Source organism: Anas acuta, chromosome 1, assembly GCF_963932015.1.
Source record: "Anas acuta chromosome 1, bAnaAcu1.1, whole genome shotgun sequence".
Taxonomy (NCBI): Eukaryota; Metazoa; Chordata; class Aves; order Anseriformes; family Anatidae; genus Anas; species Anas acuta.
Genome location: NC_088979.1, coordinates 128,212,241 through 128,226,402, shown reverse-complemented (window position 1 = coordinate 128,226,402; position 14,162 = coordinate 128,212,241). Strand labels below are relative to the sequence as shown.

Genomic DNA, 14,162 nt, shown 5'->3' with positions numbered 1-14,162 from the left:
CTGAAGAGCAGTTCCAGAATTGTGCAACTATAGTCAAGCTTTAAAGCAGTATATCAAGGTGTAAGGAAATTTAAGGCATACAGGAGCAGTTCTACAGAAAATTTCATTAAGGCTTCAGTAACGTTTAGGTGTATCCAGGCCAAATTTAGAGTGAACTAAGGTCAATTTATGGTTTTTGGTGGAAACTATGCAAAACATAGTGGTTTCAGCTGAGTTTCACTTGGGGGTTTGGGTTTTATTCACAGCCTGAATGCTAAGGGGAACTAAAGGGACATGAAACTATGCAGCGTGAAACTGAAATAAGTTTTGCATGAACACTTAGAAGAAGGAGTCAGTTTCACGAAGTGGGGAGAAGGACAAAAGCCCCAACCAACGAACAGACCTGGGGCTTAAAAAATCACTATACTTACAATGCTAATTCTAATTTTCACTCTCACCACTATCCCTGGAGTCATTCCTCATACTTTGTCCAATTCCGACAAATTTGAGGTTGAGAGATTACATTTCATTCATGAAGCTTTCCAGAGCTTTAGTTGTAAGGACATTATCCCATATCATCCATAAATATTTTCAATCAGACACTGAGAATAAAATAACATTTTATTTACTCAGGTTAATTCTACAAATACTTATACGCCTTTACATATCTCTTTCCTTTGAGATGTATCAGTATTATCATCCTTGACTACACATAAAAACAATGCATCATGAATCTATAATAACATCTTCATTTGTTTTGCAGCATGGATTTTTGTCTGGTTAAATGTCTAAATTACTCCCACTTATAGGTTATCCACATATGGACTGAGAGCTGAACCCATTTGAGAATTAGCTTTTAACAGCTGACCTGGTGCCTCAGCAAGTGTTTTGCACAGTCCCCTGGGAAAAAACATGATGATAAGCAAGCCTGGAATCACAAACCTTACACCAGAAGAGGCCAAGTGTGCTAACACTTCTCACACAGTGAGTTCAACTGCCCTACTGCCGCAACACTGCTCAGTGGCCAAGTAATAGAATAGCATTAAATATTATTTGCAGAGAGAGCCATCTGCCTGCCATCACACAAGAGGGTGAAATCACCTACTAGTAAGTGAGAAGGGAAAGGGCGACAGAGTTTAGAATGAGAAATATTAAAGGGAGACAAGAGAGGAAAGCCAGCAAAAAGTAAAGCAAAAATGAATTATTTAAACTTGAATCTCAGCTTACTATTAACACCATGTCCCATATAATTACAGGGTTTCCCCACTACCCTCACACTAACTGCAACTACATTCTTATAAATTGCTATGCTACATAAAATACTGTGTATTTTTAATGTCCCTGTAGTACCTGAGCAATTATATGCATTATAGTTCTGTATTTTCACATCATTGAGGAATGATGGCTTCAATTCACCACCTCTGTGCTGATGACTCCCACATCTCATTCCCAACCAATCTTGTTCTATCTAAACACACATTTCAGCCACTTTTGCTTCATCTTACAACTGTTAAAACCTTTTTCCGTCTGTTACTGAAGACTCAACAGCAGTGACTTCAGACATTGATGGGACAGCATTTTTTTTGCACTTGCCTTTAAAAGAGAGACTATAAAATACCTAATAGAATCGCTGGAGAGCTCCAGTTAAAGGTATTAGAAAAGACCATAAAGTTCTATGCTTGGTATGTGGACTCCTCAACAACTGATTTAGAAAAACTCATCACGGGTTTTAACATAAAAACAATGAGATGCCACCCATTCCGCATGAAAGTTGAAACTGCCAACAAGTTCAGACTGTTACAGACCAACACCATGTTTGCATCTCCTAGCAGTGATGGTCATCAAATGGTATACAACAGCCTTAAGAGAACAACAGTAAATTAAAACAAGAAATAGCAATAAACAGAACTACCTGCATAGGTCCTGAAGCCTCCTTCTATGCTGCCTTGCATATTCCCCTCCCGACTCCCCAGGGCACACACCCCCTCAAAGAGCTCACTTGCCATAGGGCAAGCTTTTCGTGATTCCCTACCCACTCTGGAGGTTCAGTCTCATCTAGCTTAGGTATCAGCACTTAGCCCACTCAGGAGTTTGTAACTGCTTTCCTTGCCCTCAGTTTTCCCCAGGCTTGCAGAGGTGGGTGGTGGTTTGCAGAAGGACACTGGGAAGAGGTGGAGTTAAAAGCAGTGAGGGTGCATCCAGTTGTTGAAGTGTATGAAGCTAGGGCAACCCGAGGCAGATGTAAAATTAAATTGTCTCTCCTTCCCTCTCTTGCTGACTTGTTGTGAGCATGAGGCCCCAGTCAGAGCAGTAACAGCAGCTTGGTAGAGGAAACACAACCTTGATGTAGAGGTTTGAATGCCTTGTATGGGTGGGATGTCCCAGCAAACCATTTGGCTCCTCTCACAGCCCTGTACTAGGGCTTCAAGGATGTATCACACGCAGTGTGGCAGAGCCAGAAGGTGTTCCTATCTAACTAGTTATCCCATAGGTCTTTCACACCATGGAACATACTGGCAGTACTAACCAAAACATGCTCAAATTTCATTTCCTTTCTAAGGAATGCTTATTTTGTTCACTCATCAGTTCTGTGATGCACAGCTTTCTTGAGGAGTTCACCCTGTTCTCAACCTGTAACTGTAAGAGAAGAACAAACAGTAGAGGCTTGGAGGTTTTGTTCACATGGGTAAAAAGAGAGAATTTAAGCTTCACACGTCTTATCTAAATGGCCCAAAACTCCTTCTGGAGAGAAGGGAGAAAGAAACCTAAAACTCCCTGGACTTTCACACCAGTTTTCCAGCACTCCCGTCTGTTACACAGACTAGACATTTTGCAGATTTCTTTGAGAACTTCCTGGCAACCACCAGCAATCACCAGGGCAGGATGCATATGTGTTAAACTGAAATCTTAAACAGATTCATTTTTTTTGAGCTTCAAATATCTTTTTTTTTTTTTTTTTTTTTTACTGTGAATTCTGCAAAATGGTTTAGTATTATTTCATTTCAACTAGTTCCTCCACGACCCTCCTTAGGAGCAATGGTAAAGTAAAGGCTTAGGGTTTGCCAAAGGGATAAAAGGATGTTTTACATGGCCCTTCCATGAAGAACTTGCACAGGTCTTTTTTTCCAGATGTCTTGTTATCTCTATTGTGGGGAATTGTCTTTCACAGGATATTGTTGCAACTCGGATGTAGACCCAGCTCCCAACTTTTTTTCAGGTACACCCAGCTAACTAGACAGGCTCTTCCTAATTACTAAGTCAAACAACCTGGGGTCCATGAGGTCAATGGCTCAGTTTGTTCCAGAGCTGTTAATCAAGCAAGAATTAATACACTGAGCACAGGAGAAACTGTCAGTTAAGAGTCAATAAAAAGACTTCATCTCTTTGTGAATCCCAAATAGCTTAACAGCTTCCTCTTGGATGGATGGCAGGTACCATGAAACATGTAAGCGTGACCCTACATCACTGTTAATGCATATGTAGTCAGTTGTTTTTATTTCCAGGGACATTGTAGAATTTTCTAGCTTTCACCAGGCTTTCCCCTTTACAAATGATACTGGTAGCATATGCCTTGGGGGAGTTATGGTGGTGTGAGATATGGACTGGCAGTAACTTGTATTGCATAAATGCCCTCCCCTCTCATAGGCAGTAACTCACTGCTGCTGCTTTTATTTCTGTATAAAAGGCCACAAGTAATATGAAATACTTCAGCACTGCAAGACATAGAGGGTTATCAAAGTGCATTTTTGTAAAATTATGCAGCATCATTAATAAACATGCTATTAATTCATGAAACCAATCACCATAAAAGCCCTGATTAATTTATGTTTATTAATCAATAAGTGTATCGTCAGTATGCTGATGTTCACTCCATAATATAAGTAGGTAAATAATGAGGTAATATTGCTTACTTTACGTATGAGGTAGGTAAATTTTAGGTATAATTACATCTCACTTGTACTAAAGACAGAAAATAAGAAGAGATAAAGCTGTTTGCAGAAAAGCCACAGAGGAAGCTGCTGCCTCATAAGAAGTCAGGTGTTAATTTTGAGTCCATACTGGTTGACCATACTCCTCTACCTTTCTTGGGAGTCACATGTTAAAAAAAAACAAAACAAAAAAACAAGAAAGATCTGCAAGTGTTAAAACTAAGTATAATTATAAACAGGCTCCAATATAGAGTGGGAAAGCAGTGAACCAAAAAGGGAGAAAGCAAGAATCACCACATCTTCACAGGAAAGAAGACCAAGGAGGCAATACAAAAGACTTTGAGATGGAGTAACACACTATAATTACCTGAAATCCAACGCTAAATCTTGTGTTGCTTTCCCGAGTAAATGCTGACAGAAGTCATATTCTGGACTGGTGCAGTGACACACATCTGTACAGCCGATACAAACTGAAAACTGGGAGCACTGAAGTCAGTGGGAGTTACCAGTGTTCAGCACCTCCTAGGGGATGTGTGCTCTGCAATCAGAAGTGTGACTGCAGCATGTTTAGGCACAACTGTGCAAGTTGGAATCCTCAGTTAACCACAACAGTCACAGTGCAGCAATACAGACTTCAGAAAGACTTTATGAGCACATTTTTTCCTACAAACAAAACTTCTATGAATATTAGGTATTACAGAGAAACTAATACATTGAAACAAGGAAAGTCCCATCAGCAGCACAATCTTAAATATTATCTCTAACAACCAGGGACAGAGCAAATGCCACCAGGCCTCTGGCGGATCCAGTAAAATCTACCAGAGGTTCAGCCCTAGAAATGCAGATGCTGAGTACTCCTCAATTCTTCTTCAAGGCCAGAAAATGGCCAATAAGTAAACTTTCATAACTAATGGAAATCAAGAACATTATAACAAGCTGTTCAATAATCATAGAATCATAGAATCATAGAATATCCTGAGTTGGAAGGGACCCTTAAGGATCATCAAGTCCAACTCTTGACACCGCACAGGTCTACCCAAAAGTTCAGACCATGTGACTAAGTGCACAGTCCAATCTCTTCTTAAATTCAGTCAGGCTCGGTGCAGTGACCACTTCCCTGGGGAGCCTGTTCCAGTGTGCAACCACTCTCTCTGTGAAGAACCCCCTCCTGATGTCAAGTCTAAACTTCCCCTGCCTCAGCTTAACCCCGTTCCCGCGGGTCCTGTCGCTGGTGTTAATGGAGAAAAGGTCTCCTGCCTCTCGACACCCCCTTACGAGGAAGTTGTAGACTGCGATGAGGTCTCCCCTCAGCCTCCTCTTCTCCAGGCTGAACAGGCCCAGTGCCCTCAGCCGTTCCTCGTACGTCTTCCCCTCCAGGCCTTTCACCATCTTCATAGCCCTCCTCTGGACACTCTCCAACAGTTTCATGTCCTTTTTATACTGTGGTGCCCAGAACTGCACACAGTACTCGAGGTGAGGTCGCACCAGCGCAGAGTAGAGAGGGACAATCACCTCCCTCGACCTACTAGCGATGCCGTGCTTGATGCACCCCAGGACACGGTTGGCCCTCCTGGCTGCCAGGGCACACTGCTGGCTCATATTCAACTTGCTGTCTACCACAACCCCCAGATCCCTCTCTTCTAGGCTGCTCTCCAGCGTCTCATCGCCCAGTCTGTACGTGCAGCCAGGGTTTCCCCGTCCCAGGTGCAGGACCCGGCACTTGCTCTTATTGAACTTCATGCGGTTGGCGATCGCCCAGCTCTCCAACCTATCCAGATCCCTCTGCAAGGCCTTTCCACCCTCATTCGAGTCCACAACTCCTCCAAGTTTGGTGTCATCAGCAAACTTGCTCAAAATACCTTCTATTCCTACATCCAGATCGTTTATAAAAATATTGAAAAGTACCGGCCCTAAAATGGAGCCTTGAGGGACCCCACTAGTGACCGCCCGCCAGCCTAACGCAGCGCCATTCACCACAACCCTTTGGGCCTTGCCCGTTAGCCAATTGCTCACCCATCGTATGATGTTTTTATTTAGCTGTATGGTGGACATTTTGTCCAGTAGGATCCTATGGGATCCTAATTCTTTGCTAAAGGGAAAAAAGGATAAAAATTATTTATGTATATTCCCTGTGATCATGCCATAAAAATCTCTGGCAAAATACACAAATCATTATTTATTTATTTTTTTTAAAGAGGGGACAAAAAGGTAATAATCATAGTTATTTGATCTAATTATTCCTAAAGGAACCCATGAGAGACTAGAAAATATACAAAAAACCACCACTCCTGGTCTGCTACCAGGGGAGAACAAAAAACAGTCTAGTAAGAAACATAGGTGAAAAAATAATGAAATTAGCATCTCCAAATTGTTTAAAAAAGGATCTTCAGCCTAAAGAGAATCGACAGCATAGCTTTAAGGATAGATAAATGGCTGCCTCAAGGATCTGTCTTACCTCCTCTTTTTTTTTTTTAAGTAATACCTTAATTTGCATAGTAATAACCCAATTATTGTAAGATTAGGTGACAGAAATCTCATTATTACTGTTCCTACAAAACAGTCGATATTCCATTCAGTACCTTTTAATGTTACACACCTTAAAACATAATTATTCCAATATATGCTCATTCATCTTTAATGCAATTTCTTCAATAATAATAAAAAAGACTCTTCCTGTAATTGTTAGGGTTTTTTTTGGTTGAATATATTAGTGTTAAAACATGATTTTTCTCATTCAGGCTGCTATAGAAACAAGCAAAGCCAACCAACTGCTTAGGGGCACGCTCCCTCCCCTCTTCCCAAGAGGGAGTCCACCAAGAGGCCTAAAGCACATATGTTAAAATATGTTGCAACAACTCTCTCTCTCCATCTCCCTCACTCCCTGCTTCTTCCCACGCTGAGAGCTGGTCATAAGACAAGCTTGCAAACAAAATCAAATATATATTAGCATCAGGCTTCTGAGAGTTATTTGTGTTTAGGGTTTGCTGTTACGGAGAGAGGGGGAAGGGTTGTGGTTTTAGGGCTGAGGGAAGCAGAAATCAGAGCAGGCAAACAGAGACACAGGGTTTACCTGCCACAGGCTTTCTCAGTTTCAATTACAAAGATAATAAATGCGATAAGTGGTCAGTTACCAGATTAGGAGCAGAAAGGAAGTGGGGGAGAAGATAGGACTGGCTCCAGCAGAAGAACACAGCACCACACATGTTACGCTTCAAAAGGATGTCATAAACTGTTTAGAGAGGGGAAATAGCAGCTACTCTTTTGCCAATGTCACTTATCTCTGTGTATGCAAGGTGAGGCTACGGGCCCTGTTACAGGCAAGATTTCTGTACCTCTGCTTCAAACCCAAGAGAGACTGGAATTAACAGAGAGCTGTCGCCTCTGGGTGTGTGGCTGGAGCCTACAGGAAATCAATCAGCTGGTGCTCCAGCCCAGTGCTCAGTGGCCAGTGCATTTCCCAGCCCCTAAGGAGGCCAGGCAGGAGAGGGCTGCACACAGCAACTCTGCTTATGGAGGGAGTCCCACTTCTGACCTTCCCTGAGCGTGCACGGGACACTGTGGGAAAAGCTGGTGGAAGTGATCCTCGCACAACCACGTGTGTTCAGTTTGCTGCTTTTTGGAGTACCGCTAACCCCATCATCGCTAAAAGTGGCAAATACAAGATGTGATTTCACGTGGGTTATTTGCTGTTTAATTTTTATGAAAGCCTTCTCTCAAAGTGGCATTGAGGAGAAATAATTTGGCCAAGTTCTGATTTCTGAAGTCCCGTACAAATGCTGAGCTATTGCAAAAGGCGAATTTGTGTGTAGCTGGAAACCATCACTAGGTAGAAGAGTTCCAGGACTTTTGTAGGGTTGGAAATGCAGTCTACTGATAGTGGGGGCTAGGCACCCACCTCCCAGCCCCAGTCACTACAGGGCTAAATGCAAATGAGAACTGCTGGGCGGCCTCTGCACCCTGTGCTGGATTTTGCAGAAGGGGGAAATATCACACGCCAGCACACACATCTGAAGGGGAAATGAGCATCCCTGGCGCTGCCCACATGCCTGCATGGAAGACAAGCTCCAGTGCAGAATATTTGGACCTTTTTTTCTGAAGATTTTGACCACTTGCCTAATAGTTCTGTTTTTGAAAACTTTCCAATTATACCACATTCCACAGACAGCAAATTAAAATGACTGTTTTCAGAAAAAAAAAAAAAATGCAGCGAATATGCTAATGATTTTTCCTTACATTCTTATCATCTCGTTTCATGCATTTAAACAGAAAACCTTGTGAATCTTGCTATAAAAATTATCAACAAAGAAGAAACAGCCTTCCATCTTACACCAAAACTTGGAGGGCTGAGCTTATACCATCCTGACCCAATCTGACTGAAATTGAAAACTTTTCCTCTTCCATTAATAGCTTTTCCAATTCAGCAGTTCAAAGCTGCAATCCCTCACAGCCTATGCAAGGATTTGGGATCATTTTATAAATCTGTGTGGCAAATGAACATGAAAGAGAAACTCTCCTTATGGCTGGGAACTATCCTTTCAGGGGAAAAATGTTATTAGCTTTTTAGAGAGCATTTGCAAGGGTAATTTGCACTACAGCATCTCTTTTTATTGGCCTTGCAAGCAAGTGTTGAAACAATTTGTCTTATCATATGTGTTCACTTTGAATAGGGACCTCAAGTGAAATGCTGTTCTTGAAATAGGGAACGATGGGTTCAAAAACCAAAACTAAAAAAGGTTTATAGTATGGCAATAATTTATTTCAACAAAGAAATATTGAAAGTGAAGGAGGAAAGGAAAAAAGAAAGATAAATGAAAAAGGAAAGGAAAAGCTTCTGATTAAGTCTGTCATAACTTAAGGCAGCTATGCCAAAGCTCCCAGTTTGGTCCAGCAATTTCACAGGTATTATAACAGGAGGGTAAATCACTACTCCTGGGTGTCATTTGTATTTCATTACTTCTTAAGAGTCCTCAGCCAAAACCAGATCTCCACCATGTGAGACTCTGCACAAACAATAAAGAAACACCACCACCCACAGACAACTCACAATGTATAGCTGTAAATCAGGATTATCATCACCTGTAAAGGGCAGCAGCACAGGATGGAGGGTTTGATTTAAAGAGCACAGAGGTCAGTGGAAATCTTTCAATTCTTTCAGTGTGCTTTGACTCATGGAAGAAGCAAAGCGCCAGATCATGCCTGAAAAAAATAAGCCGTTCTCTTCCACTGAAGCCTCCAAGTCATCCCACCTTTCTCTGCGGGACAGTTATTTGACACAGATGACTCTGAGCAAAGGGAACTGACCTCTTTTATGCCATGGCAGAACAGAATGCAGGCTGGGGATCTCTAATTCTGACACTGGCACTCCATTCTGCCAGGGCAAACAAATAACTTCCATTCTAAGGGAGGAAAAAGATATTCTGTAGATGACTGGGACACAACACCACATTTGCAGTGAAGTTACGTATCATATGAAGGGGAAAACCAGGGAAAGTACTTTCTTCCAAATAAAATCAGTAACAAAAAAGGCTATGAAGTGTAACAAGAAATAATAAAATCAAAGGTCACAAGTTACATATGTTTCTAGTGCTGATTCTTCCCTACAGCAAAAATTCAATTTACAGATGACAGCCCTGCAAGGCAGTTTGCTGGTGTAGATCTCTTCCCCTTCTACTGCAGTTCAAGGGATTCCCAATGGGTGTAAGAGTCTGCTCCTCACCGCCTAAAATGATTTACTTGCTCAGCCGCTACAACTCTTCCATCTCCTATCTCTGCTGTGTTTGCTAGACTAAGCAGAATCTACCCATCAATAGTACTTACTCCAACTTCTTCAGTTAAATGGATTTTAATTGAAAATGCTTTTAATGGAAACAGGCTAGTTTCACTAACAAAACTGCACAAGTCTGGAATATCTGAGTTGAAGGATACAGAAAAAGTCACCCCCCAAACACCCCACAGGCCAGCAAGATGGATGTTCACCCAAGCTCTGAGTTCAAACCCATGCTTCAAATCAGAGCTCTGAACTGAAATTCCACATGTCTGAAGGGAGTACCTTAACCTCGGGGCTATGAACTACTCTGGAGCGCTGTCTTTCTCTCAAGGTTAGAGTTGATTTCTGGGAGGGCGGACTTTTTTTTTAAGTGAAAATTTCTGAAAGCTTCCCTTTTCATTCTGAATCAGAAAAAGACAAGAACAGAGGTCTGGTTTTGAAAGGTTATTGAAAAATACTATGGGCCAGCACTTCAACTTTCACAAATCAACGTGCTGGCATTTAAATCAGGGTAACCCTCTTGACTTGACTAGCTTTCAGCTTGACCCAACAGAAACAGAAATGATGTAAGCCTTTTATGTTCAATGAAAACTAAGAAGTGAATCTGATGAACAGAAGAGAACAATTTATTTCTCAAAAATCCTTGCTCTACTTAAGAAAAAGGCAAAAAGTATATTCCTTGTAAAAAAAAACACACATTCAATTCTTTAAAACATTTGTCCATGCAAAGTTATGGGCACAAGTCCCGTATCCTTAGCTGAATTTTCACTGGTTCATAAGAGATTTCTGTGATACCTTTCCCACACCTATAAGGACATTTTACTGCATGAATGTTGCATATATTAAAACAAGCCAAAGTCTCCTTCACTTGATCAAGACAGAACTGCCACTTATCGACTCACAGTCATAAGGTAAGCCTATTTGGCCTACTCTCATCAGCTTAGAAGGCAATGTATTTTATAATAAGACTGTCATCCATATGAACTTCAGAGGTATAACTTGTCTCTTTTGAACTGTGCCATATAGAAAAAAATACTGAAATAAACCAGAACCTGCACAGGTATCAGTACAGGAAAAGGAAGACTGACTCATTTAAATAAATAACCAAACCAATCTCAAATCACAGACTGTACACAATTCTCGGTGATGCTTTGGTCAGAACTATGCACCATCATAAACTGTACAAAGCAATTTCTGGCAACTTTCAGCAGCAATATAACCCCAAAGCTTACTTCCGATTCATGTAACAAGTCAAAACAAAGCACTGAAGAACATGACTATATTTTTAACCAAGCCTGGGATATACTAAGGTACGTGCAGGAACTATTTCTTTCCTTCTGTCATGGGTATAATCAAGACTTGATATTTGGCTGCTCTGCAGTGCTCTGTCATGTTTCCAAATGAAGATGCAGTTTATGATATAGATGTTGCTACCATACATGTGAGTCCATTTGCTTGCTGCCAATATAACATACTTTTAAAATATTGTATTAGTACTTAATTGCAACATAAATAGGCCCATATTCAGCAAGAGCCTAGCTTTAAACATCTGAATAAGAGCTCAAGAGCTCACTGAAGTCCTTAAAGGTAGCCAGGTGTTTAAGTACTAAGTTGAATCAGGGCCAAAGTCAGCATAAGTGCCGACATGCTATAATATAAAGGTTTAGTATCAAATGAATAATAAGGCCAATACAAAGCTCATTTGGCTGAATTTTGCTGTCATTAAACTACACACAAACATAGTTCTTGGAGATACCTGATCTAACAGAACTCTAAGGTCAAGTAGAATGATCGCTCCCATCTATGTCAATGTGAAAACAAAATTATTGGTTTGTGAATACAGAAGTTCACTCAAGTGTAAAATTGTTTGAGATAGATTTGTCCGCACACATAACAGGAACTTAAATCTTTATCTAGAAATCTGAATAACAAAAAGCTACCTATGACCCTGACAGATCTGTGATAAAAAGTATAGAAGAATTCATAAAATCCTATTTAACACTTCATTTAAAACTGCAAATGACTTGAGAATGATCTGGGTATCTTTCTACTGTATCTCCCTTTTCAGAGGACTTCATTACAACAAAGAAAAATCCTTCTTCTTTAAATGTTTCAAAGAAAACTGAATGCTGACAGAGGAACATGAGCTCTGACTTTTTTGAATGTCCATGTCATTTGTGAGATGTGTTTAATATCAACACTCTTTACATTTAGCTGCTGATATGTGGCAAGAATACTAGAAATGTAGGTCTGCATCACACAAAGACCAAGTCATGGATGTATATTCTTACCAGTGTGTTGCTTATGGTAGGGTCTGGGGAGTCTGCCATCATATAATGTGTCACTTTATATAAAATAAGTCTGGGAATTATTGAAGTCATTGTCATTTCATATCACAAAAATATCAATGTTAAATGTGCCTTTAAAACATTTATCAGTCACGTGTGTCAAGAAGCAAGAGATGACGAATATTTCATGTGAGTAAAATGCAGATAAGTTAACTTGACAAGAACATGTATTCACTTAAGGATGGGATATGTCCCTCTTGGCATGGACATCATACTGTGCAGAATCTCCAAGAATTTAATTAGAGCTTGTAATATAGTAATTAACTACTGTATATTGAAACCTCTTTTTTTTTTTCCAGTAGTGCGTATGGATTATTATCATGAAAATTATCATGATGGAAGAAAGCAATGGCACTAGAAAACAAAAGCTACTGTCAATCTACAGGCATTATAAAGTGCATGGTGGACTTTCTCATCTGTCCTACCACTGACCTCACCTTGCACCTGACTTCTTACGGCACCTTCTCTGAATTACATAAATCATGCATTAAATATTATTTATTTTTGATAGCTCTCCAAAAATAATTCCACCTCCTTAAAGAAAAGATAATAGCTGCTTCAAAAAGTCAATAGGGTACATTCTCCCAGTCTTTAAATAGATATTTTCCACAACTTGTTAACCATAAGTATTATTGTTTTTATGCAGAAAATAAAAATTCATTCCAAACCTTGGTCCATACATAAAATCAGACACTTGGAATCATTGAAAATGCTTCCTTTTATAATATACATCTCTTAGAACTTTGTTTGGGGGCTTCTACAAGTAGCAGTTTTAGTTTTCCACACATAGCATATAGAGCATTGAGATTTACTAAGTAATCCAGACCAAATCAGGAAGTGGGAGTGGGCCTAAACAGTGTTCCTACCTCCACCATCTATTCTCATGCTGAAACCAGAGCCTAGTACAATAAAAAGGGAGAAACTGTTCAACCACATGTGGCATATGCTCCCACAGGCATGTTTCCTGAAGCAGGAGAGAGGACAGGGCAGATCTGACAAGGTGATAGGCTTATCTCCCCTGTGAATCTACATTTAAATTCTGAATCTTGGAGATCTGTAGGTTCAGCTCTGATCCCCCAATCAACTAGCAAATCCTGAACCTAATCCTTTACTAAGAACTCTTCAAAATTTTGTGTTTATAAAAATGATATCAGGATTCAATGGACACGGAATAAAAACATACACGTATATTATTTCAGCTTGATCTTTGTTTGGGTGGGTGATCTTAACCACTTTTGTTGTCATTTCTCCACCCATAAAATAGCAATAATAGTAACTTACCTCTTTGATAAAGTACTTTGAAATCTGTGAGTAAAAAGCACTATGTAAAAAGCTGAATTTCATAATTAGGTGTTATTATAGTCTAAGTAGTATTTGGCAAAAAATAAAGAGAATATAAAAGCATCCAAGCTCTGATTTATTATTACTTAGTTCCTGGGGGTAGTCTTTCAGACTATCTTTGCCTTCTTCACTCCGCTGTAGTAAGCTTAAACCCAGCATTAGAGAAAATGAATGTTAATATGCTCCAGATAAAGGCACCTCCCAAGCATTTTCAGACATGATGGTGAGACAAACTTACCACAGCTTCATGGTTTACCATGTGCCAACTGAGCCGTAACTTCCTGTGGGGATGCTCTCAGGCTGTTGCAACTGCCTTGGAAAATCTTTACACTGTGGTAACTCGATCACTTGGAAAAAGTAGCTTCTGCCCCAGTTTCCAATGCCAGAATTGTCATTGATTGTAGAGACTTAATTCACAGTTGTTCTGGGATGGACGCGCTTCAGCTTCTACTTGTCCTTTGAAATGAAGTCAGGACAGACTTTTTGTTGGTAGGTGAAGAGTTAAAACCAAAATGCCCACCCCATGTCCTCATGCTGCTTCCCAGGACCCTCTGGACATCTTCCTGAGCCTTGGATGCCCACTCCCACCCCACAGCCACTGAGAGGTCTCCTCAAGGTCTGCAGAGTGGTTCAGGCCCCTGCACTCCCCCGAACAGGTCTTCACACAATCAAGGAGGGAAGGAGCAAAGCCATCAGGGACATATCAGCTGGAGCAGCCATCTGCAGCCATCTGGCCCCACCCTGACCAGCAAATAGGGGCCAGGGCTGCTCTTTGGTTAGTGGCCATGTGGCTAAATG

At 40.6% G+C, this 14,162-nt stretch overlaps 1 protein-coding gene across 8 annotated transcripts in view; it reads right to left on the bottom strand.

Moving 5' to 3' along the window:
* Window positions 1–14,162, bottom strand: part of SOX5 (SRY-box transcription factor 5) — a 644,424-nt gene that overhangs the window by 551,468 nt on the left and 78,794 nt on the right. For 6 of the 8 annotated variants that reach the window (XM_068655012.1, XM_068655039.1, XM_068655003.1 and 3 more), the window contains exon 2: window positions 13,603–13,820. The exons of the other annotated variants lie outside the window; for them this stretch is intronic. The gene's annotated coding sequence lies outside the window, so the exon portion shown is untranslated. The remainder of the gene's footprint in view (window positions 1–13,602; window positions 13,821–14,162) is intronic. 8 annotated transcript variants of the gene reach the window in all.